General features: G+C 36.9%; 1 protein-coding gene across 1 annotated transcript in view; it reads right to left on the reverse strand.

Moving 5' to 3' along the window:
- ADAM23 (ADAM metallopeptidase domain 23) overlaps positions 1 to 27,925 on the reverse strand; it is a 238,598-nt gene that overhangs the window by 208,671 nt on the left and 2,002 nt on the right. The gene's annotated exons all lie outside the window — the stretch shown is intronic.

Consider the following 27,925-nt stretch of genomic DNA (forward strand, 5'->3'; position numbering starts at 1 on the left):
TCTCTCTCTCTCTCTCTCTCTCTCTCTCTCTCTCTCTCTCTCTCTCTTTCTCATTTCAACAATATAGTCTTCTGGGGAGAATATCTTTTGCTAGAATACAAAGATAAATTTCTTACTTCCACAGTACACCTTGTCTAAAAGTTTTCTATTTGCTTTCTAAAATTTCTATTACCTTGTTTACATTTGGTAAACAATTCTAAAATAAAATATAATTATAGACATGAATATTTTTCTAAGATAATACAAGCACAAAAATGTTTTTCTTAGAAAGAACAAATACCTGTTTTAAGACTGGAACAGGTTTCTTCTCCAACACTTCCAGATAGCAGTGATCTTAACCTCAAACTTAGCACATTGTCCCAATAAGGTATTTATCTATTCTAGGTACTTGCATGTGTGTGTGTGTGTGTGTGTGTGTGTGTGTGCGTGTGTGTGTGTTGACACTGAAGTGAATTTCTCAGCTAGAAATTATCTCTGTATAATTATACAGAATTATATTATATAGAAATCATCTCTGTATAATAATATAAAGAAAGTAAAGGGTCCAGGGAATTGGATCTAGATAGGCAGACCTGACAGTGATATCTGGGGGCTGGACCCCACTTTGTCTGGTCTCTGGTAAGGTTTTACTGATTCTCTCTATGCTCCAGTAAGCTGAAAACTTGGGCCTAGGTTTCCTCTCAAGTATCAGGTTATCACCAAGAGAGGCTTTTCCTGCTTCCATTTTCCCTGGGCTTAGACTCAGTCTCCACTGCAGCACCAGGCCATCCTGTTGATATCAGGAGCGGCAACTTGAGCTCAGTGTTTTTCAAGGGGAACTCAACCAAACAACTTTTTATTGATGTTTTGAATGACCAAGGTTAGATGCCAATATACAAATACACTGACATCACACTTCAAGGTAACTGTCAAATGTTTAGTATTTAGCTCATGATACATATTTTTAAAATTTATTTCATTTTTAATTTATGGAATAAAACAATCCATATCCATAACATAGTATAATAAAAAGATTATTGCACATGAAACTATAAATCTATTATATACATAAAATTGCAAATCTATTATATACATAAAACTGCAAATCTATTATGTACAACTTGCTATCCCTTTTAAATACATAATAAAATTATCATGTAAATTTCTTTTTTTTTCCTTTTTTCTACCCTCTCCTCCCACCCTATATTGACAGCATACTTCAAAGTGACTCCTAAATGTTTAAGGCATAGTTTGTGACAAAGCATTGATAGTATACCTCAAGATGATAGCATTTCATCACAAGCATGTGGTTATCAGACCTACATAATCAAGTTGCTTATATGCTTATATGAAGATACTCATGACAACAGCACATCTAAGACATACTACAAACATACAAGGAGCTGGGCCCAAAAATGAACAGCAAGAAGAGAAAAGGTAGGATGGACTTTGGGAAACTGTGCAGTTCTTTTAACAACACAGCCTTCTCCCTGAAAAAATAGCCCATTTTTTTAAACTCCAAAGTTCTTGCAATGATATAAGGGATGTCATTTTGATGTAAGTCATGGAATGCGTCATCTCCAAAGAAGTGAGGTTGATGATTACCCAAAGAGAGGCATGTGGTGCCAGGCTAGAACATATAACAAGGAATCCTACTGAAGTGGTATAAAAGTTGTCATCAAAGAAAACAGTGATGGATAAAGAAGTAAGTGAGAATGAGGGCTAAGAGATGAACAGCCCATATGCTGCATTAGTAGTGTGACAACATCAAAAGAACACAAGGATGACCCTCAACACATTGGCCGGACCTCCCCCTGCCCCTGGAGAACTTGGACAAAATTCATGTAGGATTGGTAGGTCTGGATGGGTTGCAATCTGCATCCTTGGAAGGAGCAGTCCCATCAATCAGATGACAGATTCATTGCAGTTGGTGCAAGGCACAGTTCTCAAAAATGTTTTTACCAGTTCCTATAACTATGTAAATATATTATGAAAAAGCTTTCAAAGAAGCAATGGCTTTAGTGCTTCATTGTCCATTTTATTCAAGTCTCATTGTTTTCAAGCAAAAGTCATATTGTAAAGCTTTGCTTTAATTAAAAATACATATGAATAAATGAAAAAACATCAAATACTTAACCATGTGCCAGGCATTGTGCTAAGTTCTAAAGATACAAATTTAAGAAGACAGATCCTGACCTCAAGGAATTTATAATCTTAAAAGGAAAGACAACATATATGGAGGAGTGATGGCCAAAGAGATTTTTTTCAACCTGATAAGTCATAGAGATGATGAATGGAGCCACAGGACTATTGATTAACATGACTTTTTCAGGAATGTTAATGTTGATTTGATTACTGTCCGCCAAAGCTAAAGGTAGTGTGGTGGGTTTGAGTTCAGCTAGTTATGGAGAATTCTCTCCCCTCAGAGCTCAACATCACATGAATTCTGGGAAAGATGGAAGTTTTATTTAGGCAAAAGAGGCCCTGCATTCTATTCTCTGTTTGGAGTAGGTACCTAATCAATGTTGGTTGAATAGAATCATTTACATTCCTCACTTTATTTCATTTCAAGTAAGCCTCAAATTACTCAGAGGTTTCCCAAAGGCAAGCCTAATGCATGGAATCTTTAAGCATGTCACTCAGACATGTGAAAGTAGCATAAGATCAAGAAAATTGTTCTAGTGGAGTGTTATGAGTATAGTGAGAAACCAAACCTAACAGATGAGAAAAGTTTAACATTCTGCATTTTTCTGGCCTGCAGCTATAAGAATGTAGATGCACTGGGAAACTTAGAAGTCTCATCAGGGTTGGTCCACCTGTGGTACTTTTGCACAAAATTCAACTCTTATCTTCAAAATTTCTCTATCTAGCTGTCTACACCTCTGCTGAAACAAAAGATCAGGAAAAGCTGATCCAAACAGACAAGGAAGGCCCTGTCCTTTGAAAGTTAAACATGATCATGCCTATGATCTGTATCGAATTTTTTTTTAAATCAATCCACTTTTTAAAAAAACTCTCCAAATAACAACCACAAATTTAATTCTTTCCAAGAAGCTTAGATGTGATTTTCAAAAATGATGAAAGAAGAAATGCTACAGCTATCTGCTTAGTCCAAAAATTTGACAATCTGAAGAGGGAGATCTTTGTGTTGGGTTTTATTTCAAAGTGACAGTTTCTTGTTATCCTTTGAAATGTCAGGTGGTGAATCTTGAGAAAATAGTCATGGATTCACTTTAAATAACAAAAGAACAAAAGGGAGACAAAAATCTGAATACAGTCATTGTTTAGAAGCTAACCTGTTTGTCCACAAATAATCCAAATTCATATGTCTACATTCATCTGCAAAACAATCTGAGGAAACAGGTATTTGCATAATCAGGAAATAGTTATGAATGGGCCATAGTTACTTGAATAAATACAACAGCCCACAATAACTAGCAAGATAATTAGCCAAAAATTTGTTGGCAGTTTACTTGGCCTCAATTTATAACAGAAGTGGCATTGTTCTTACTGTGAATGCATTATAGCGCCCAAGGGTAATATTACAAACAAAAAATTTGGAGGAGGAAACATGCAATATTTACCCTGACATAATTCACTTCTAGCATACCCTCTCCACTCATCAGCAGCAGCCTGGGCTGTGATGATGGCATAATGTAAAAAGCAAAGGGCTTGAACTCAAAAGGCATTAGACAATATGGGTGGAGTGATAAACAACTAACAACTATAATAATGATGACAAAATAACAGTTAGCATTTACAAAGAACTTTGCAAATACTATCTCATTTTATCTCCCTTCCCACCCTGAACAACCATGGGAGATAGGTGCTATCTCCATTTTTCAGATGGGGAAATTAAAGCAAACAGAGGTTAAGTAACTTGAACAGATAAAAATGTCAAGGCAGGATTTGAACTCAGGCCTTCCTGACTCCAGGGCCATTGCTCTATTATCCTGACCTTCCTACTTGCCTCCTCACTGTGATCATGGGTCACTTTTCTGAGCTTCAATTTCCTTAATAGTGATATACTTGTATAGCATTATTCCAAGAACTGTATTTTGTAAACTTAAAAACATTACATAAGTAGGAGGAAAAAATTGGAGGAAAAAATTTCCTCCATTGGAGGAAAAAATCAATATACATTTTGCAATATGAAAATTCAAGTTTCCTTTGAGAAAATCCCTTTTGCAAACCTTAATATGCCATATAAATTCATTATTTTTATTGTTCGAAGTACTTAACATCATAGAATGTTAGAGCTAGATGGGACTAGATCTAACCCAATTCTCTCATTTTACAAATGAGAAACTGAGGCCCAGGAAGGCTGAGTGATTTCCTCAAGACCATCCAGTGAGTTAGAAACATCAGTGGTGATTTAAAATTAAATAGGAGTATGAAAAATAGGGATTATCATTTTTAAGGGAATGAAAAATAAAGCCTATCATACAGATTTTGATGTGCAATTTAATAGATGATCTTTAGAGTTGATCCAACAGTACACACACACACACACACACACACACACACAGATATGTATCTTGGACCGACTCCGTGGATAGACAGTGAGGTAAGTCAGTCAGCAAATATTCATTAAGTGATTACTCTGTGCCAGGCATTGTAATAAGTGCTGGGAATACAATAAGAGGCCAAAGACAGTCCTTGTCCTCAAGGAATTTATAATTGAATAGGTGGAGACAACATGCCAACAACCATGAAGGAGCTTTTATAGACAGGATAAATTAGAAATAATCAATAGAGGGAAGGTACTATAGTAAAGGTAAGAATGGGAAAGGCTTCCTATACAATGTGGGATTTTAGCTGAGACTTCAGGGAAAGCCAGGAGGTGGAGATGAGAAGGGAAAGTATTCCAGCCACGGAAGACAGCCAATGAAAAAACCCAAAGTTGAGAGATGTGGTGTCTTGTTCAAGGAACAGCAGAGGCCAGTGTCGCTGGATGGAAGAGTGCGATAAGATGATTTGGTCAGGGTGGATGATAAGATGTAAGAAGACTGATAAAAGTGTGGGGCAGGTTATGAAGGACTTTGAACGCCAAACACAGTGAACTAAGAGCAGAATTAATTAGGAGGACTAGACTAGGTCTTTTAGAAACTAAACAGTACTTTCAATGCTTCTCAAGCTTTTCCCTGAAATAAATGCCCATCCTTTTAATAATAATAATATGATTTATGAAGATTGAATGAAGACGAAGAGCTCCAAGCCATGAAATACCAGTTTCCAAAAATCAGAATTGCGGGTCACCCAAAGAGCAATAGAAGGACACCTGTTGCATACGGGTAAACTGTAATCTATATATTTACCAATGAAGAATTGCTTGGGAAAAGTGCACAGAGGAAATTATTAGAGATGAATGATCAGAGGAGTTGGACTAGTCATATATCAAGAATAAGAGGCACCCAATGGACATCCTATACATTCCAGTGGTAGACCCACAGTATCAAAAGATCTACAGAAGTGCCTTCAGAATATTCATGGGTCTCCATAGAGGATTTAATGAGACAGTATGGAGAAGAGTTCCCCAAAGATGAGGAGCTCTGAGAGGTTTGCAATCTGTGCCACTGAAGGGGGTACACATATCAATCCATCAAAATACTTAAGTATATGAAAATTATAAAAGAAGTGATAACACTTCACATATGATCTTCAAAAATATTTTAATGTAATTGCATTTTCTATTTATTATTAGAAACATTTATACATACACATATATACATGAAATCAAAATTGTGATGACTGAACAGTTAATCTTCAGCTTATTCACAATCTATTTGTGGAGTGACTTTCCTTCTCAAATGTAACATCATAAATGAGCTGAACACAAATAAGTCAAAGGAACTGATTAATTTTTAACCTACCAGGATCCTGCTTCTAAAACAGGAAATCTGGACATTCTACAGAAATGAAAAAGAGGGAAGATCTGAAACTTGGATATGGATGTGGAATGGTTTTTAAGTTAACATAGAATAATAATACCAAAATGCATCATGAAGTTTTCAAAGAATTAATACCTTCCAAAATATAGTTACTTAAAAAGGAAAAGAATAGTCATTGTTTGTTTCTATAAAATGCTTTGCCACATAACCCTAAGATGACACAAATTCAGTCTCTAGTATTTAATGTTCAGCATTATCTATAATAACATCAACTCCACTGGGGGAAAAAATATTCCTAGCAAATTCAAAGCTCCATCTGACCACTAAGTTTTAGAATTGTGATACAGAAATGTATTTATATATTTATATGCATAGTATTTCTTTCAATGTGGATTACAAAACATGATGTTCAATGTGACAGTCCACAATCAACAATTAGTCAAGTGATTTCTTGGCAGTTTATTTGACCAATTTATTTGACCAATTTGAAGCAATTTATAAGGAGAGTAGATTTGTCATTTTTTGATCAAGTTGATTTGCAAGACTCAACTTTGGGCCAAGATATGAAGCTAAGGATTTGACCTCATGAACTGATCAATGTCTTACAGAAATTTCAATTCATCTTATTCTGATTTTAAGCAAATAAGAATTTAATTCTATAACCTGATTAGTTCTACTTGTCTGCCACCCACAAAGATTGACCACAATTCAATCTAAAAGCAAAAGCATATTATTGATGAATAAAAAGATTTCTTGATCTTGGGTGCCTAAAAAGAGTCTTTCAAAGTACATAGCATAGTAAGAGTGTCTGCTGATAAAATATCAGGGACAAAGGTCTTTGTCCTCTTTACCTTGGCATTTTTTTTGCTCCACCAACACTAAAGCTCTTACTAAGATGAACTTGGGGATCAATACTGCATTGTTCTATACAAATGACTCTCTCCATTATCCTACTATATGAAGCTTCTTGCATTTAGTATTTAATAAATGTTAAATTAAATCCTACTTCCTGTCTCCTTAGATTACTTTATGGTTTCAAACCATTAGCTTATATCTATCCTAGGTTTGCTTTCTTCCCAAATTCTTCTCCCTCTATTGATGGATAATGGTGAGACCTCAAAGTGTTAGCTCTCAGGTGGAAGCCAGTGAGTTGCTAGTCTTTAAGGCAGTTTTCATCCTTGCAAACTGAGGAGCCTAGGAGGCAGACAGTAATCATGAATGGAGAGGGTCCCATTGTTGCTTAAAGTGAAGCATCTTCCTGCTATGCAAACAGTATAGATGAGTCACACCACATCTACAGTTACCTCAGGTGCACCTGCTGCAGCACATAGGCCCTCCAGGTGCCATCAGATGATTGATTACACATGAAATTAAACTGGGTGTACTGCAACCATGTCAGCACCATGGTCAGCACTCCAGCCAGCATAGTACTTGCTGACAAACTCAGAAATGGCATGTGTCAGGAAAGGGGACTCAGATCAAGGAAGGAGATATAAGCAATCATTCCTGCCTTCAGCTTTTTGTGCCTCACTTACTCTAGCCTCAATTCCACTGGCCAACATTGCTGCATCTAAGGGAGCAGCACCTCTTGCTCCCCTTACCCTGCTACCACTTCTGTTTAAATTTCTCTTTTTTTCTGTTACTGCTACCAAACCACACTTTGACCTACAAAGGACCATTTCAGAATTTCCTGAAGTAGGTTTTCAAAGAGCCATTACAGGAATATAAAGACAAAATTGTTAAATTAATGATGCAAATTTACAAAGAATTATAGTTAAGCAAAACAAACCAGGGGCAGCTAGGTGGCACAGTAGATAGAGCACTGGCCTTGGAGTCAGGAGGACCTGAGTTCAAATCCAGACTCAGTGACTTGACACTTACTAGCTGTGTAACCCTGGGCAAGTCATTTAACCCCGAATGCCTCACAAAAAAAAAACAATATATTAACCATGTCTTAAAATATATGTCTCATTTCACTACCTAGGTACCAAGAGGGAAATATGTTTCTCTGTTAACTCTCTGTGGCATGCCACAACTCTCTGAAGTTGAAATCCCCTATATTATTTCTACCCATGGGGGAGAAAAGGTCAGGTCATTTCCTTCACAGCATAGCTCATTCCCCTACAAGTAGAACTGAACTCATTCGGGCTGGCTCTAAATGGACAAGTCTGTTAGCAAGTATGGCTAGGGATGGCTCCAAGAAGCACCCTTCCCAAGGAATGAAATGGTGTGGGTCTGTCTGTTCCCTTCCCCCCATCAACAAAACCTTGGTTTTCCCTCTCTAAGATTCCCTTTAAAATACAAAAACTCTGGAAGGATTGATACCTGAGCCTCTTCCCAACCTTAACTATCCTGTAATACCTTATCAAGAAGTCATATATAAAGAGTGACACAGAATAGAAAAAGAGGGGAGAGAAAAGGTTGGGGATGAGGAAAGGACACATGATGAGGGAGAAAAAAGCCAAAGACAAACCTACCTCTACTTAGAATTTTTTTCCAAAATGAACTACGCCACTCAAAATCTTTTCCTGGGTCACCTTTGATAAGCATGCCACAAGCTACAGACTTCTGGTTTACATATTGGCTTTCTAACCCAATGTGAATAGATCTGCACTTTCAATGATGGCTAGAATAATTTACTCATAATTTGGAAGCCTCTCAGATCAATATGTTCTATTCCAGTTTCTCCTGATTTCAAGTCCCATATCACCAACTGCTTATTAGACATTTATATCTCATAAATATCTCAAACTAAATGTGCTCATAACAGAACTCACAATCTTTTCCTCCAAACTTATCCATCTCCTGAAATTCCCTATTTCCGATTAAGGGAACTTCATTCTCCCACTCAGGTTTTCAATCTTGAAATCATCCTTAACTTTTCATTCAACTTATTCCAAAGCAATTGTCAAGCTTTGCCAAGTCAATCTCTACAACATGTCTCCTATCCATCCCATCTTCTCTATTCACATAATCACTAAAGTCAGGCTTTCATAAACTCCCACTTAGACTATTACAACAGCTTTCTAATTTTCTACCTTAAATTTCTCCCTACTTCAATCCATTGTATATACAGCTGCCAAAGTGATATTCTTAGAGGCTATATCTTACCATATCATTCAGTCACTCAATAAACTCCATTAGAGATCTATTACCCCCAGGATCTAAGATCATACAGAAACATTTTGGTTTGTCATTTAAAGCCCTTCATCACCAAGGCCAGGTGTGGGGAACCTGCGGTCTCAAGGCCACATGTGGCCCCTCTAGGTCCTCAAGTGTGGCCCTTTGACTGAATCCAAACTTCACAAAACAAATCCCCTTAATAAAATAATTTGTTCTGTAAAATTTGGACTCTGTCAAAAGCCCACACTTGAGGACCTAGAGGGCCACATGTGGCCTTGAGGCCGTAGGTTCCCCACCTCTGACCTAGGCCAAACCTACCTTAGCAGTCTTGTTACTCATTGCACCACTTTACACACTCTATCAACGAAGTAAACTGGCCTTCGTGATACTCCTCATTCAAATATTCCATCTCTGATATTCATACCTTTACTCAGGCTATCTCTTATGCTTGAAATTCACTCCCTTCTCACCCCTGCCTTTTAAAATTCCTTATTTCCTTTCAACTCAAGCACCATCTCCTATATGAAGGAAGGGAAAGAACAAAGATTATAAGGCAATAGAACTATTGGAGGTAGATTACAGTATCAATAATAAATGGAATTATAGCTCAGAGGAATTAATATGTAACCAAAAATGAGTGGAAGCAACAGAAAGAAATAAGTCAAATAAGAAAACAAAAGGTGGTAATAGAAGGAAACTTTAAAAAGATAAAGGATGGGGCAGCTAGGTGGCACAGTGGATAGAGCACTGGGCCTGGAGGCAGGAGGACCTGAGTTCAAATGTGAGCTCAGACCAGACGCTTGACACTTACTAGCTGTGTGACCCTGGACAAGTCACTTAACCCCAACTGCCTCAATCAAAATAAAATATAAAGGAAATTTGCGCAAATATGATAGAATAGCTGAAAGTAAGAGCCCAAAATATGAATAGCAAAGGAACACAGATGCCTCTGACACCTTTACCAAGTAGTACTTGGACTAGGAGCTAAAAGAATTGAGCTTGAGTCCTGGCTTAGATATATGGCCTTGGGAAAAAATCACTTGACTCTCTGGAGATTCTCAATAATGTATAAAGTGAGAAGGTTTGAATACATGATCTCTAAAATCCCTTCAGTTCTAAGATTTTGTGAAGAATCAGATGCAAATTTAATATGAAAATGAGTCAATAAAAAGAGAATAGCAAAATCTTGCATGTGAAGAGACCAGCTTTGGTGATCTTCCTTCTGATCAATGCCAAAATAATACTACTAACAATATCAATTCACACTTATTAAATAAACTTTTTTTTGGTGAGGCAATTGGGGTTAGGTGACTTGCCCAGGGTCACACAGCTAATAAATGTTATTAAGTAAACATTTTAAGATTTATAAAATACTTTCCTTATAACAACCTGTGAAGTAGGAAGGCAATGTGTTCTTTAAAAGGGGTAGTGGACTAGTAGAATCATCCATATTTATGTGCAAGACAAAGGTCCTTCATAAAGAATAAAAATACAATGATGATACGATAACAATAGCCAAAGTTCTCTCAAAAAGGTAGAAAATTTGACATTAGCATATGGAGACTAGCAAATTCTTATTTAGAAAAGAGTCAGGAAACCTTGGTTCTAGTCAATTAATCAATCAATTCATAAACATTTATTAAGTGCCCGCTATGTGCCAGGCACTGTGCTAAGTACTAAGAGTACAAATACAAGCAAAAAAGAAAGATGCCTCTTCCCTCAAGGAGCTTATATTCTAGCGGGGCCAGAGAACACATAAAAGGAGGCTGAAAAGTAAGGAGCAGGGGGAAATGTACCCACACCGGGCCAGGAGAAAGTCCAGAGTCAGAAATAGAAGTCAGAGAGGAATGAAAATGTGAATGACTTGAACATTTTTCTTAAAATGGAGGTTCTGGGAAGAAACAACCAATCAGAGGATGCAATCACACAGATGGTGTAAACTTAATGAAATGGAGCATGTGTGCCACGTTTGTTATTGTTCCTGTGGTCTACGCTGCCTGTTTGGTGGGTCTAAAGCTACGCTTGTACTATATTAGTAAAGCACAAGACAAAGTTCTAGGGAGGAGTAGAGTGGAGAAGTAGGAGAGATGTAGGAGTTTTAAGGAGAGAGGGAGGGTTTGAAAAGACCCTGTGGGAACTGGGAGGAAGAAATGATTAGGGGAGGGTAAAAAGATAGTCTTGCTGTAGTGAGGATCCAGTTGATATTGGATAATGTTTGTAATGGACCCAGTCAAGTCAGCTGAATGACTTTCTCTAGCTTTGTTCAGTAGCATATGGGAAGATTGGAAAGGCAGAGGTGGGAATAATACAGGGTGGAGGTTGGCAATGCATAAGTGGTAATAGAACAAAGGGTCAAGAGATTCTAAAAGACAGTGTAGATTTGAATTGGTTATTGGACCAAGATTATGAAGAGAGGGAAGTCAGAGCAGTGGCCTAAAAAGTGCTGAGAGGTACAGGAATGAAGAATACTCTTAAGAGGGATAAGGCTAAGTGATAGATGCCATGATAAGAGATCATCATTAGATAAAGAAATCTCAGTTTTGCTCATGGAAGTAGAGCACTTATGGATGATGGTGAGATCAAGAGTGTGACCATCACTACGTATAGCCGAGGTAGAGTTGAGGAGTAAGTGGTGGGAGTTGAGGAGATTGAGGAACTGGGAGATTAGAGCATCTGAGGCAATATTGACATGGATACTGAATTCCCCAAGTACAGGGGTAAGATTTGGGGAGGAGAGGAAGACTGGAGTCAGATATTTAAAACCTCTTAAGAAAAGAGGGAGCATGACCTGGGGGTCAGTAGATAACAGTGACTGAGATCTGGATTGGGTAATAAATGTGAATAGATTAAATCTTAAAGGAAGAAAGGTTGCTGTGAGATGGTGACAATTAGACTCAGCAGACTATGAGCTCCTTGGAGAATAGGAACTATCTTTTGACTTTCTTGGTATCCCCAGCACTTAGCACGATGCCTGGCCCATAACGGGTGCTTAATAAATATTTATTGACTGACTGATAAAGGGAAAGTTGAGCTATGAAGATCAAGAAGTATTTCAATTCTCTTTCCAGAATCATTGTGTTTGAGGGTATAAAAGAAGGTGCAGCCGTTCTGGAGAGGACGGTAAAGGGTGTTAAAGCCAGGTTTCTGTGAGTACTGAAAGATGGAAGGATTTATCACAGAAGGAGGTCTAAAATGAAGTGGAGATAATTTTTTAAAGGATTCCTAAATGGAGTTCATTATATCTACTTTAAATGTACAGTTTCTGGGATGCAACAACTGTCCACTATAAGAACAAAAGTACTTATAGTGAAAGGGGACAGTATGTATAACATAATTTTATGAATCAGAATGAAAACCCAGAAACAAAGTATTATTTGTCCACTAAAGAAATATGTAGTTAATGGAGCAGATACTTCAAATTATTCATCAGAACATGAGATTTAGAGCAGGAAAAGAACTTTAAAATAATCTAGTCCATGATGCTGAGTGAAGCGAGCAGAACCAGGAGAACATTGTATACAGTAACAGCCACATTGTACAATGACTAACGTTGATAGACTTAGCCCTTCTCAGCAATGCAAGGCTCTAAGACATCTCCAACGGTCTCATGATGGAAAATGCTATCCACATCCAAAAAAAGAACTATGGAGTTTGAATGCAGACTGAAGCACACTATTTGCTATTTTTCTTCTGTTTTGTTTTGTTTCATCTTTCTTGTGGTTCCTTTTATTGGTTCTAATTCTTCCTTACAACATCACTACTGTGAAAATATGTTTAATAGGAATGTATATGTATAGCCTATATCAGATTGCGAGCCATCTTGGAGAGGGCATGGGGAGGGAGAGGGAGAAAAATTTTAAACTCAAAAGCCTATGGAAGTGATTGTTGATAAATCAAAATAATTAATAAAAAAATAATAATCTAGTCCAATCCCCTCATTTTACAGAGGAGGACTTGTCCAAAAACTTGAGGTATCTGCCCAAGGTCACATAGGTAATAAGCAGAAAAGCCAAGATTTGAATCCATATCCACTAACTCCAAATTCAATAAACTTTCCACTGCATGATGTTATCTTCCTCTGTGGCACTGAAGTGCTTTATATGATTTACTTTCCTCATTATGTTTTGGTTTGGCTGATTTTTAAATCATTCAGTAAACACATATTGTCTAGCCAGACCTGGCCTCCAGGCTGCAACAAATGAACAACCACCCTGTTCTTCATCCTCAGTTGTCAAGCCTTCTCCCATAACCCAGCTAGAATTTGCTGTCACATATAGTCACACCTATACATAAAGTAATCATGTTGTCAAAACAAGCACTTTCTGCGTCTACAAAAGATCTACCAGGAAGATTCTAGGCAAGCCCAGATGCAACCAGGAATAGATTGCCTAAGCATCAATTTTACTACTGCTAGCCAATTGACCACGGGCAAATATCATGCCCCAAGTCATGTAAGGGCAATAAATAGAAAGTCTGGTAATTTAAGAACTGATTTAGCTAATTCTTTCCACTTGACTGTTAGCTTAAGGGTGATAAAATCCTAACAGGAGAAAATGACCTAATCTTGTCTGAAAATCTGTCCAGAAAGTTGTACCATAAACTCCAAACCCCTGACACTATCTGCACCAAAGTCCCAGGTAACAACTACATTTTTTAAGGTTTTTTTGTTTTTAGGAAAATTTTCATTTCAATATCACATTAAATTTTAGTACATTTCAATCCACAAGAAAAAAACTGAGACATGGTCTTAAGTATAGGGAGATATATAGATATATAATCTGCCTTGTTATAATACATTTGTGGCTACATGATAAAATGCAATTTGAGGACAGATAGAATCCAGGCTCAATAGGGTAACTGTCACCAGAAAGAAGGCATTAAATACAATTGTCAAGTATGTATTTTTGTTTAATTTCAAAATCTCAAAATAGCATTAGATCTTTGCCTTGTCTGAAAAAGTTTAATTAAGCACTATACTAGCTAAATAACTATCTTGAAAGATTTAAACATAATTAATATAGAAAATACTTTCCCTCTAAACTCCATCTTACCTACATGGAAGAGGAAAGGGGGAAAGGTAGACAATTTCTTCAGCAGCATATATGGCGAAATCCATCAAGCACTTTAAACTAGAAATGACCATTAAGGACTCTGTTAAAAAGAATCTGGCAAATTTCAAAAAAGTTATTCACGTCATAAAAGACATCAGTTAAAGGGTTACATCAAGCATATATAATTTTTATACACTTTAATTTTTCCTTATTGTTTGAGATACAAAGGGCAATTTTGGACATAGAGTCACCAAGAAACAATTCACAATAATAAAAATTGTTCAGGTTCCAACTGAACAAGAATCCCACTGAGAGCATTCCAAACAAGGAGCCACCCAACCTTTCCTTGAAGTCCTACTTCTGTTGAGGAGGAGCACACTACATCTTGAGACAACTCATTCTACTCTTGAGCAGCTCTAATTTCTAAGAAGTTATTTTTCCTAATACCAAGTTTAATTCTGCCTCTCTGTAACTTAGAATCTCAGGATCAATGATTTGAAACTAAAAAGGACCCTAGAGGCCATCTACATACAGACTTTCCCCCACCCTTTCCTGTTTCACAGATGAGAAAACTTCCACCCATTACTTCTTTCTGGGCCAAAAAAGTTTAATTCCTCTTCTGTGTCACAACTTTTCAAATACTTGAAAACTGCTACTGTGTTGCTCTCCCTATTCACTCTTCCACCTCTGTCTTCCTATGGCTTTCTCCGGCAACCTTTTGGTACTTGGGAAGCTACTGCATGCACACTTTTCATGTAATGCTATCAGATACCACAAACACAATCCACTCACCAGCAATCTCCCTGAGGACTCTCACTGATAAGGGTTATCACGATTTGCCTTACAACTTTCTCTCTGCATTAGAGGGACACCATCCCTTACGTGCCAAAATGTTACCGACTCAGCTTTTCCTGACTCTTTAGGACAAGCTCTCATTACAAGCATAAGCCTCAGTTCTGTCTTTCCCCCTTCAACAGCTCCTCTTGCTCCTCCTTGAGAACAAAGCATCTGCTAGAATATTCTTGATTCTCAATACATAAATTACACAAAGGAAAAAATATCCAAATAATCCCCTATTATGTATGATTTCCAGATGAGATACATACTTCTTCAGAAGTGCACTAAGCCCCAGACAAGAGAGATGAGAAGTCTCCCCATACCACTCCTTTGCTAAAGTAGGAAGGCTATAAGTAAAGAACATTGCATATATTTTCAGATTTTTTGAGTTATTAATCAGTTTTGCTGATTATTACTCTTCTTTACCCTTTTCTTTCTTTAAAAAAATGTATATTAGATGGCTCTCTGGGAGGAAAAAGTGGAAGAGCTACTGGGAGACATTTTGATGATGTAAAAACAAGAGCTATCCATAAAAATTTACTTAAAACAATAAAAAATACACTAAATTTTCATGGTTAATGAAGCTTGTCTGGGTCTCATACTTCTTCCAAATGATGAATACTACTCTCTCTCCCTACCCTCTAATTCCTAGGCCTGTCCTGAGTGCCAATAACTTTTTATACATTACTATATTAATGTTAACAAGTATTAAACAGTCATAGTCAGTGAGAGGCAGTTCAAAGTTGAAATCCTCATCTTCCCTTGCTATTCTGGCTCCATATATTTTGATAGGTGAAAAAGAGACACAGAGAAAGAGAGAGATGGATAGGTGATAGATATAACATATTATGGTATCATATACAGATATATATAATATAATATATAATAAATATACATTTAGGATATAAAGACTTAAAGCTGCACTAGGACTTTTGGGATACCCTGTGTGTATGTATGTATATGTGTATATATATAATATTCATATTTATAATTCATAAGTTATATATGTAATATATAGGGTATCCTGAAAGTCCTCATTAAGCTTTAAGATTTCATATCTTAAGTGTATCCATATCTATCACCTATCCATCTCTGTCTTTCTATATACACATACATGTATGCATACATACATACTTATATAGATATGTGTGTCCTTAGAGTTGGAAAAGTACAATTGTCATAAATACCTTCTTCAAGACCACTTCTTACTCTAGCCCCCAATTAAATCTAATCCCTTTTTCTTAAAATACAGGTTGGGGATTCTGAAAATGGTAAGCATGACATAAAAACAAAAAAACACCTTAGGCATAAATTTGCAGTTCAAAGAAAACACTAAAAGGCTTTCCTTCTGGGAAAATTTCACCCAGTCTCTTAGAACCTATACAGATCCATGGGAAGCCCATTGGGTCCTAAAATAAATCCCAAAAAATGTTTCCAGAGGCTGAGGAAGAGATATTATCATATAAGCCATGGTACTCCAGATGGGTTAATACTTCCTTTATGCAAGAGACAACCTGCTTGATGATATATCAAAATATCATCAAGAGAAACAAAAGGAAATTGATCTTGAAGGGCAGTGAAAATAGCATGAATTAAAATGCTAAAATGTTGCTGGGGGATCAGCTGATCTAAAAGGAATAATAACCTGGCAGGCACAACAGAAGCTGCCTTCCACTCATCTCCAGCTCTAACTTTCACAAACTAAAAAGTTTCCCTCCCTCTCCCCAAAAAAGGTTTAGTATAATGTAGGACCTCTGTGCCTTTCCCAGGATGTCTGACACAAGGGTATCAGATAGTCGTTATTCACTAATATTTCACTAAACCCTCTGAGGCAATGGAAGAACGAGGACCCCTTCCTTAGGAACAAGGAAAAAAGTGCATGTTACTATATACATAAAGTGGGAGGGTGTTATGATTTGACTGTGAGACTATACCCAAATTTGAAGTATAACAAGGTGCTTTATAATCAAGTTTATTTTAATGCAAGTTTTGTTTTAACTCACTTAGTAAAGAATAAATATTGTTGATTTCTTTATGATAGATTAATAGCTCAGAGTTCTGTTTTTTAGTTATCTTCTGAAAGTTAACCATTTATTATCATAATAATGTATTATACATGGATTATAACGGTTAATATGTACTCATGTTTGGACTAAAAGTTTTCCAAATAAACCTCTTATTTGTATTTTCCATATATCCAAATAGTTCATCTTTCATGATCACTTAGGGTATAAATTGGGGAGTGATGTTCCAGGAAGGAAAGTAATTAATTGGGCAATCATAATCCTTTTGGGACAGTAACAGGTCCACTTGCCTCCTTAATAATAATAACTGACATTTATACAGCACTTTAAAGTTTGCAAAGGGTTTTGCATATATTTTCTATTTGTGCCTCACTAACAGTCCTTTGAAGTATTGTTATCCATACTTTATGGATAAGGGAACTGAGGCCCAGAAAGCTTTGTCCATGGTCACACAGTAAGTGTCAGAGACAAGATCTGAATCCAGTACTCTATCACTACGCCCTGCTGTCCCTTTAAGTAAACTTAACTTACAAGAACATGTAAGCTAGAAGTACGTGTGTCCCTGATCTTTACATGTGCAAGAGTGGTTCCTCAGGCATTTAAGAGTGCCTGTGATGGTTCCTACTTAAGGAAACTGTACAGATCCATTTCACATTTAAGATGATGATTGGGTTATCGTAACTGTGATAACCCAAACACTTTCTTAACAGCTTTCATAGCAATTATCCACAGAATTTTTTGTGCTCTCTACTAGCCAAGTGAAAGGAAAAGACTTCCTCAGAGGTCTGCCTTCCACAGCCCTACTCAGGAATCATCTTTTGGCAGTGAGGTGATTCCCATTTTCTAACCGAGGTCAAGGTTATGTCTTAATGCCTCAAAATCTATCAGAATTATATTTTACTTTCTCTGTCCTTCCTGGGCACTTTTTCCCCTAAAAAAAAAACAACCCTCTACCTATACAATAAACATCACAGATCAGTCCAGGTGTAGCTCCCTGCCCACCTAAATCTTCCTTCCTGATTTATGGCAGATTCCACTCAAAGGCAATAATTCCTGGCTGGGCTAATTTCCCTGTCTTTTCTGGTTCCTCTCATCTATATGGGCTATTCCTGCTATATTTAGCAGGGGAATAAAGCCTGCGACACCTAAAACAAAGTCTATGTTGGGTCCAACACCCTTGCAGCCCTTATAACTAGGGCATTTAGCTTGCTTACCATTGGTTTGGCTCCAAGGCCCTTTCACTTTTTCCCTTCCTGTATTCTGATTTCTGTCAAAACTTTGACCCCCTCCTTTGTTCCTCCAATCAACTGGTCTGTCAGTTCCATTAGCCCTGCTAAATCCTGAGGTCCCATGTGTCCTATTAACCAATCCCTAAAATGATCTTTTAATCCCCTTCTAAAAATCTCCATCAGTACTGCCTCCTCCTCACCTAAAATAGCTTGCAGCTGAGGAAACTCATTAATATATTCAATTAACAGCCAAGCACACTGCCTTAATCCCAGCATTAACGTTGAAGTGTCCCTTCCTTCTCTTCATGTATACAAAAAACTCACCAGGAACTCAGCCTTGAAATGCTGATAGTTCCCCAGACTTTCCTCCATTAACAGTACTGGCCAATTAAGCACAGCCCACCCTAGTTTCCTGAATGATGAAGTCTTCCTTCACTTGATCAGTTACAAAGGTGCGGGCCTAAATCATTTAGACCAACTCACACTGCCCAAATAAAGCTAGTAGTTCTTCCCTCTGTTGCCCTAAAATGACCAGGGAAGCTATAATGAGCTCCAGTTGGAAAGAGCCACTATTATTAGGAGGGAAGGGTGAGGCTGCCAAAGTCACCCAAAAGGGCCACTCTTGTTGAGTTACCACATAAACAAGTAGCAGCTGCTAGCCCTATAATTATTCTTCTGACCTGTTCCCCACCTGAACTAGCCTTTCTTGGGTGGCCACTGAGGCAATGCCATTAGGGCCAACACATCAAGTCCCATTGTGACAAATATGGCCCCAGGTATTTTCTCTGACTATCTCCCATACCTGAAATGCTCTCTCTCCCTTCTCATCTCTGATTCCTGGCTTTCCTGGATCCTTTCAAATCCCAACTAGAAACTCATCTTCTACAGGAAACCTTTTCTCTTAATTCTAGTGCCTTCCCTCTATTTGTCTTATATGTAGCTTGTTTGTACATAATACATAGGATACATATAATGTTTGTGCAAAATACATATGGTTGCAAAAGAAGCCAATTATATTGAAATGCAGTTATTAAAAAAAATTTAAATACCAAGTTCAGAGACTCCAGGTTAAGAAACCCCACTCTATCTTCACATATGTTGCTAATACTGTATCAATTTATTATTAAAATTTTGATGTGGAAAATCCCTAAAGCAAACAATCCCAGTATAGAACATAGTAAAGTATAGAGCACAGGTGTCAAAAGAGGATGGCCTGAACCACATTAAAATGTAACTGGAAAATGCTTAACAAACTAAATAAAAATGCAATACAAAATAGTGTTAATTTGTGGTTTTCAAAGTCAATGTGTTGATCTCAGTTGAGTTTGACACCCATTGATTGGTCTAGAGTGCTAGATTTGGCATCAGAGAAACTGGGTTCAAATCTCAGCTCCACAACTTCCTAAAACAAACTGAAGCTAGCACTTATCCTCTCTTGGCATCATTTTCTTAATCTGTAAAACAAATAGATTGGACTAAATAATCTTTCAAGCTCCTTCTAGTTCTAAATCCTGTGATCCAAAGATTTAACCATAAAAAGGCTATGAATACAGCAGAGCTAAAATCTGACTGGCAAATTCAATGTTCATATTCCTATTAATGCTAATAATCTATATAAATTTAAATATTCTCTCCTTAGTATTTGTTTTAAGTATATAATGATTTTTTCATTGCTAAATTTTGCCTTTTCTGGAAAGACTAGGCTTAATCAATAGTTTACATATTAACCCTTATAATCCACGTACAATACGTTATTATGATAATAAATGGTTAACTTTCAGAAGATAACTAAAAAACAGAACTCTGAGCTAATAATCTATCATAAAGAAATCAACAATATTTATTCTTTACTAAGTGAGTTAAAACAAAACTTGCATTAAAATAAACTTGATTATAAAGCACCTTGTTATACCTTGTTATACTTCAAATTTGGATATAGTCTCACAGTCAAATCATAACACCCTCCCACTTTATGTATATAGTAACATGCACTTTTTTATCATGATATGGGGAACTTTCATCTCATCTTGTCACACAGTGAAATAATAATTTTTCTAACCTGTCAGAGGGCTGAATAAAGCGCAACAACTAGATCTGCCTGCCCATTTTACAAGAGTTACCAATGAAAAATCTGCATTAAAATGGTCATTAATTTAAACACAAGGAAGGGCTACCACATACAATTCAACATGATGATCTTTCAGAGTGTTAAGCAGGTTCCCTTTATCAGTGTAAACAGAAAGTCTTGTGGGACTAAGGCCCCATGACTATACCCATTCTTCCCATAAAGGTGAAAAACATCTTCATTGGCAAAAACTCAATTCTAGAAAGATGCTGCAGAATCCTTTAAAATATAGTCTTCAAAATTGAACTTTTTTTAACAGTCTAAGAAAAAACACTATTAAGAGATAAGGCAAGGTTCTCATCATTTATCATAAAACTATTTTCTACAACTACCCTTATAGGCTAGACAGGCATGAATAGAATCATCCACACAAAATGACCCATTGGCATTAAAAGAACTCTTCGAGATAATTTAGCCTGGGAGAAGGCTGAAAGAGGACTTAATGACCAAATATATGAAAGGGGCATTGTCCAAAAGATGATGATGGCCAGCTATTCTTTAGAATGAGTCATATTCCCTCATTCTTTCAGTAAATACTTATGCCAAGCTAAGGGAGTCTCTGCCTTATCCTCTATGTACTGGAGATTTTTGGTAATGTGGGGGAGGGGAACATGTCACAAAAAAGGGGAGATTTATGTAAATACTGCATATGATGAGCTGAAGAGAGAAGACATGGGAAGCAGGGAGGTCAGTTAGAAGACTAGTACAGCAATTCAGACAAGAGGGTGATAAGGGCTTGAACAAATATTGGCAGTGGGAATGAAGAAGGGTGAACTGAAACATCTTGAAGAAATGACATAACATGATCACTTAGGAGATATAGTGGACAAAGGAGGGAAGGAGAGTCAAAAATAACTCCAAAGTTTTAAGCCTGGGTAACTGTGAAAATGGTGAAATCATTAATGGAAATAGAGAAATAGGAAGGTCTTCCCTCCTCTATGTCTAACTTACCCATCCATCATTCTGAGAAATACCATTATGCCACTGATCTACTAAGAAAAAATTCTCAGGGTCATCTCTGATGAGTCACTTATCCTTTACCTCTACACATCTGGTCTATTATTTTCAGAGAATAGATGACAACAGCCCACCAAACTAGCTGCTGTATGCTGAGCTAATATAAGGCAACCACGAGCTGAATGGACAGAAGACACTCTCCAGTTGTGAACTGATCCAACCATTCCAGAGAGCAATTTGGAACTACACCCTACAGGCTATAAAACTGTGCATACCCTTTGATCCCCAAAAAAAATTTTTTATAAAGGAAATATATGTACAAAAATACTTATAGCAGCTCTTTTTGTGCTGGCAAAAAATTGGAAATTGAGGGAATGCTCATCATTTGGGGAATGGTTGAACAAGTTGTGGTATATGATTGAGGTGTAATACTATTGTGCTATAAGAAATGATGAGCAGCACGCTTTCAGAAAAACCTGGAAAGACTTACATGAACTGATACAAAGTGAAGTGAGCAGAACCAGGAGAACATTGTACATGGTAACAGCGATACTGTACAATGATTTATTATGAATGACTTAGCTATTCTTGGCAATACAATGATCTAAGACAATTTGGAAGGACTTAACGATAAAAAATGCTATCCATCTCCAAAGAAAGACCTTACAAAGTCTGAATCAGATCAAAGCACACCATTTTTTACTTTCTTTATTTTTCTTGTATTTTTTATCTGCATTTTCTTTCATAACTTGACTAAAACAGAAATGTGTTTTGCATGACTACACGTGTATAACCTAAATCAAATTGCTTGCTTTCTTAATGAGGGAAAAAGAAGGAAGAGAATTTGGAACTTAAAATTTATAAAATGAATGTTAAAAAATTTTACATGTAATTGAAAAAAATAAAATATTGGGGAAAAAGACACCCTCCAATGACACTGACAAATGACTTTCAATGGTACAACATACCAATGGACCACTGAGAAACAATAGTGCCACTCAACCAAAGCTAACTTGTAGTAATAAATATGACAGCCCTCTCAAAACAGAAGACTTCCTTTTGGACTCGTAGTCCAATAAAAAGAGTGTTAGATTCAGTGTCAGGGACCTTGGGTATGATTCTGGGTTTTGTTATTTCCTAACCATGTTACCTTGGGCATGTCATTTATTATCTCTAGGCTTCAATTTCTTCATCTGTAAAATAAAAGTGTTTGACTAAATGACCTTTAAGGTCCCTTTCTTTTCTCGAAATGGATGGTCCTATGCAGCACAGCCAACATCACTGGGCTCTTCAAAGTACATAGCTATAACTTTAAATCCAAGTTTAGTCTTTCCATGAATGTCACATGAAAAAGACTGTCATTCACAAGCTGGCCCCTTCTACTATACCTACATACAGATGGCAGAGATGGAAAACTAAAAACTAATAATATCTGAAAATTACGAACAGCTCTGTATGAGAACTCCAGGTAAGTCACTTTTCTCTTATGGTCCTTATCTGTAAAACTGGAGTTGGATTTGATAACCTCTAAGGTGCCTCCATTTATGATTCCATTATTTAACCTTTCAATGCACCAGGCTACTTTAACTCTCTAAGATCGTAAATGGCAGAGGAGGTTCAAAACCACATGGGTAGAGAGAGAATCCCTCTCTAGGAGTTCCCTGAACTAGTGAAATCACAGGTCCAGACAAAAAAAAAATTTAAGGATTAAAAATAAAATCTAAAAGTCCTTCCTTTTATTAAAGAAAGCAGATTTTGGCTCAACACAAGAGAAAATTCCCTAACAGTTCAAGTTGTCTAAAAATAGAATAAGCAGTTTTGTGAGGCAGTGAATTCTGCTGGATGGAAATATTCAATCAAAAGCTGGATGACCAGTCAGGAATATTATAGAAGAGGAAATTCACATATTAGATCCCTTCTAAGCCCTTGCAGTTCTTCAAGGAGAAGTCAATTTCAGCTAGATTAGATTCAATACTCTGAACCACTTCATTCTAGGCACTGTACTAAGTTCTAATGATACAAAGGAGTTGGGTTTTTGTTTTCATTTTAATGTCACAGTCTCTGCCCTCAAGAAGCTTACATTCAACCAAGGACTGGATATGACATGATTATAAATAAGTATAATAAGAGGGGGAAATGTGATGGGGGCAAAGGAATAATCCAGACAAAGCACACTAAGGAAATTCAAGAAGGAAGAGAACATTTTCAGCTGCAGAGGGGGAAAAGAAAACCAGGGTAAGCTTCCCCAAATGGGTGGCAGCCTGGTGGATTGAAAGATTAAATAAGGGGCAGCTAGGTGGCACAGTGGATAGAGCACCGGCCCTGAAGTCAGGAGGACCTGAGTTCAAATCCCGCCTCAGACCAAGTAGCTGTGTGACCTTGGGCAAGGCACTTAACCCCGATTGCCTCACAAAAAAAAAAAAAAGAAAGAAAGGTTAAATAATAGAATCATAAAACAGAGGTACCCTAAGGGCTGAAGGAAATGAAAGGCTCTGAAGGGCTAATATAGGATATAACCTAGAAGAGATAATGCGACTTCGCTGCAGGAACTCTCTCTTCCAATGCGGATCTTCTCCTTCTCTGCAGCTTAGTCTGTGTTTGTTTAACTAGTTAACCCACTACTACTTAAAGTCACCTACCAGAGAACAGAGCCTTGAGAGATTATTATGACATAAGAAGGGGGCATTTCAGGAAAGGAGAAAAGTTTACTTAACTTCTCAAAAGTCTGATTTTCTTCTCTCTATCCCCATTGCAATCCCACATGTAAAAAGTTAAGTCACCTCATGACATGATTTAAAGGACAGCTAATAATATTATAATATACCTAACAATGTTATATTAAATGCTAACAAAATGTTTAGTGAGTGGTAATAACCTTCCACTTGGTTGTTAAAGTCCCTATAGAATAGGAAGTTAAATCCCGAAAACTGAGCAAAATAAGATTTTGCCATCAGAGATCACAACATTTTTCATCCTATTCTAAGATGGCTGTAGGAGGAAGAAGGAGAAAAAAGGAGGGGTAGGGGAAGGGGACAACACCTAAAGCACCAGAATGTGAAATTGACTATGAACAGATACCTGGAATTCAGGTGAGTCTCAAAAAAACAAACAAAAAAAAAAAACATAATGCCAATTAAACACACTTCTTAAAAGGAAAATTCTAAGTTATCTAATGGAATGCATGCTGTTTATTCTGGATAGTCACCTCAATAATCAATAAACACTGATTAAGCACCTTCTACATGTCATGCACTGCACTAGGCACTAGGGATATTAAAAAAAAATTAAACAGTCACTGCCCTTAAGGAGAAGAGTCTATTTTTAATGTCTCATAGAAAAGAAATGGCAAGAATTTTAACCCATACTGTTTTTGATGCAGTCATGACCTACCAAAAATCTCCATGAAATTTCTAAGAGCTGCATGAAAAGTCCTGTCTTACTACCTACACCTGGGACCTCCTCTCCTTACCATTCCATATTACGGCTATGTATCATTTGTACAGTGAGTCAGCATTTCCCTGGCACTCCTTAGCAGGTACTTGAGGGCAACAAAATGGGGGAAGAATAGGGAAAGTACAAATAGTACAAGTCTTCAAATCAAGATTAAATTCTATACTTTTTTTTTTTCTTTCTGAAGACTTTTACTTAAGAGCCCTACTGATAAATATGCTTCTCATTTTCATTAAAGAGGTCAACCTTTTTCATTCGGCCTAAGATGGATCCTTCACTCCTGATTTAGAAAGAGAAGGAGAAAGAAAAAAAAATCTGGTCTTTTTCTAGTAGGTTAATGCAGGGCATACTCTCCAGGTTCGAGAGGAGGGGGATTTGGAAAGTATTTCCTGATTAAAGTCCTAGGGAAAAGAAGTAATTATAGAGTGTCTAATAGTGTGATTTTCCATGAAGAAACTTTATTTGCTCAACAATTAGCATAGTCATGCTATGATCATTAGCATGATCAATCTTTGATGGTATCAGTGTTCCACACCATTAGCAATAGATAAAATATGAAAGGAGTCCATGAACACATCCTGCTATTACATAGGTTTGGATATAACGCAGGTCAAATTATATCCTAGTAATGAGGGCCATCTCATGAAGAATGCTCAATATTGCCCTTCCTTCAGACTACATGGGAATTTGAGGGACTGCTTCTAGCCATGAGTGGTTTACCATGCTCTAATGATGCCCCCTCATTAGCCAATGAGCTAAAAGAACTGATGTCTCAGTGGAAATTTAAAAGAGAGTGACTCCACTCTAAGTTCTCTCTTCCCTCCAAGCTACCAATATTTAATTATTGTTTCTAGCCCTTTCCTGAAAGCAACGGGGAGGGAAGGTTTCCCTAATTTCCATTATTCTTCACTAAGGGTTTGAGCACATGGCATCCAAAGCATACATCCAGCCGTGCAAAGCCTAAGCCTGGCTGTGGGTTGCATCTTGTGTGTGTGTTCTTTCCTAATCTTATGCAAATGAATATCTAGTCAGAGAAGGCTGTATCCAGGTATGACAATGACCTTATGAATCTGAGAGGTCTAAAGACCCTGTGTAACACAGGCTCAGAGCCTACTAGTTGTAAGATACTAGTTGTTATCTCCAGCAACTACTCCAATACTCTTGGAGAAGGTGACCACTACCAAGAGAATTGACCCAGGCCTGGACTATTTTATCAGACATCATGGACTAGAAGCTGTTTGGACAATACAGAGACAAGATGAAATGTAAAATGTCTAATTAGCAGTACTGAAAACTGCTTTATGTTCTGATGAGGTTCAGGTATCAGCCTCCTAAGAGAGTAATAATAGTAGTTATAAGTTAAATTACTGAATCCTGTTTTGAGTTATACCAATGTGCAATAGGAGTCTTTCTGCATCCATTACTATTTATTTTGTGTGCAGGAAGTATATACCTGTCCCACACCTGATTTATATTGTACATAGAGTACATTTTTAATCCCACCCCCCAATATGGGAAGGGCTCTAAATATGAGTCAAAACCTAAGCCTTAGGCAATTTGTCCCTGGAACACTGAGGGGTTAAATGATCAAAGAGAGTGATAAAAGGGAATCTCAGTCCCCTTTCATGAGGGGACCTCATCTGAATTTTCTATTTAATTCCTCTAGGACTGAACCCAGTTGGACTAAGTACATGGATCAAAAACAGAAGGACCCCTTTGAGAGAGGGAGTGGGTAGAGTACCTCAGTACCCCAACTCCGGTGGGCCCAGAAGCAGTTCTTAAATGTTGCATCATACACACACACACACACACACACAAAACTATATACAAGGAAACTTTGACATAAAGTAGATGTTAATCCCACCCTCCGGTACCAGATGATAAAAGTATTCAATTAAACTTTTATTATGAGACCAATGCTCAACTCAAGAGGATTCCTAGACATTTCCCTTAGCTTTGAGAATTGGCCATTTATCACAGAGAATCTCACCAATTAAAAATTCCTTAAAATAGGACTAGTGAAATATTTTCAAAGAAAAACTGAGATGTGTATTCCTTTAAAAAAAATCACCTCCTCTTCTTTATCAGTAAGAAGAATGGATAACTATAATTTGAAAAGTAAACCAAATAACATGTATGAAATTGATAAATGAGTTCAGGAGGTATCCTGGTACAGCACGTAATAAACAGTGGCCATAAACACATCTAGCTAATAACCAAAATGAGTACAAAATACTCATAAAATGAAAAAGTACTTCTGTAAATATTATTATACCCAGTTAACTCCTCCAATTAGCATTGAAAAATAAGCATGTTTGAGAGCAGAGATATAAAAAGAGCAGGAGCTCTTCCCCAGGTTCTTTCACTCATGTTTTTAAAACCCTAGAAAGAGATCCTAAACTCATTTTTGCATTTCCCTATCAATAAAATGGAAATATCTAGACTGTTATCATTTACCTATATTTCAGGTCACTTATAGGAACAATACAAATAATGTGAATCTCAGAGAAAATGTTGGTTAAGCACCAGAAGAACACTGTTACTCTTAACTGAACAGGGACATATAACCATACATGTAATCTTTAATAAAAAGAATGCCTCCATTTTCTACCCCAATAAAGAGATATGGATTTCCCTTTGCATACATATGTGTATTTAGTCATTCAACAAATAGCACCTACCATATGCTGTATAACTAGAGAAGATACAAAAAAAATAAATTCCCTACCCTTAAGAAGTTTACTCCCAAAATATCATTTGTTTAACGGAAAGCATTTTGACAGGTATAAGATTTCTTCATTACTTGGATGCCAAATACTCCTATAGTTCTACGAATGGTTCACAGAGATTTTCATTTTAATCAGTAGCACTGTCTAAACTAAATCCAACAATTCCTCAGTTAATGAAGATAAGATCAGAGTGTTAAAATAAATGGAGGCTCTTACTGAATGTAAGTCAATGGATTCTATTCATTAACATACCCCCCCAATGTTTTTAATAGCAATTTGCTTCCTGCTGATTAATTAGTAGAGAAATGAATATTTAAAAATTTTTTCAGCTGTGTGAGGATTAATATTCAATTTTTAAGTAAAGAGTGAGAGAAAAGCTACCAGGCAGCTTCTTCAAACAATTGTGTGTTTGCGTATGTTTATGGGCATATTTGAGTGCTAAAATCAATTTTTAGGGCATATTCTACCTCACAAGGTATTTGGACACATAAAATGTTTACATGACTAAAGCATAATTTAGGCACACATTC

This window comes from Vombatus ursinus, unplaced genomic scaffold (genome assembly GCF_900497805.2).
Source record: "Vombatus ursinus unplaced genomic scaffold, bare-nosed wombat genome assembly UNPS02014802.1, whole genome shotgun sequence".
Classification (NCBI taxonomy): domain Eukaryota; kingdom Metazoa; phylum Chordata; class Mammalia; order Diprotodontia; family Vombatidae; genus Vombatus; species Vombatus ursinus.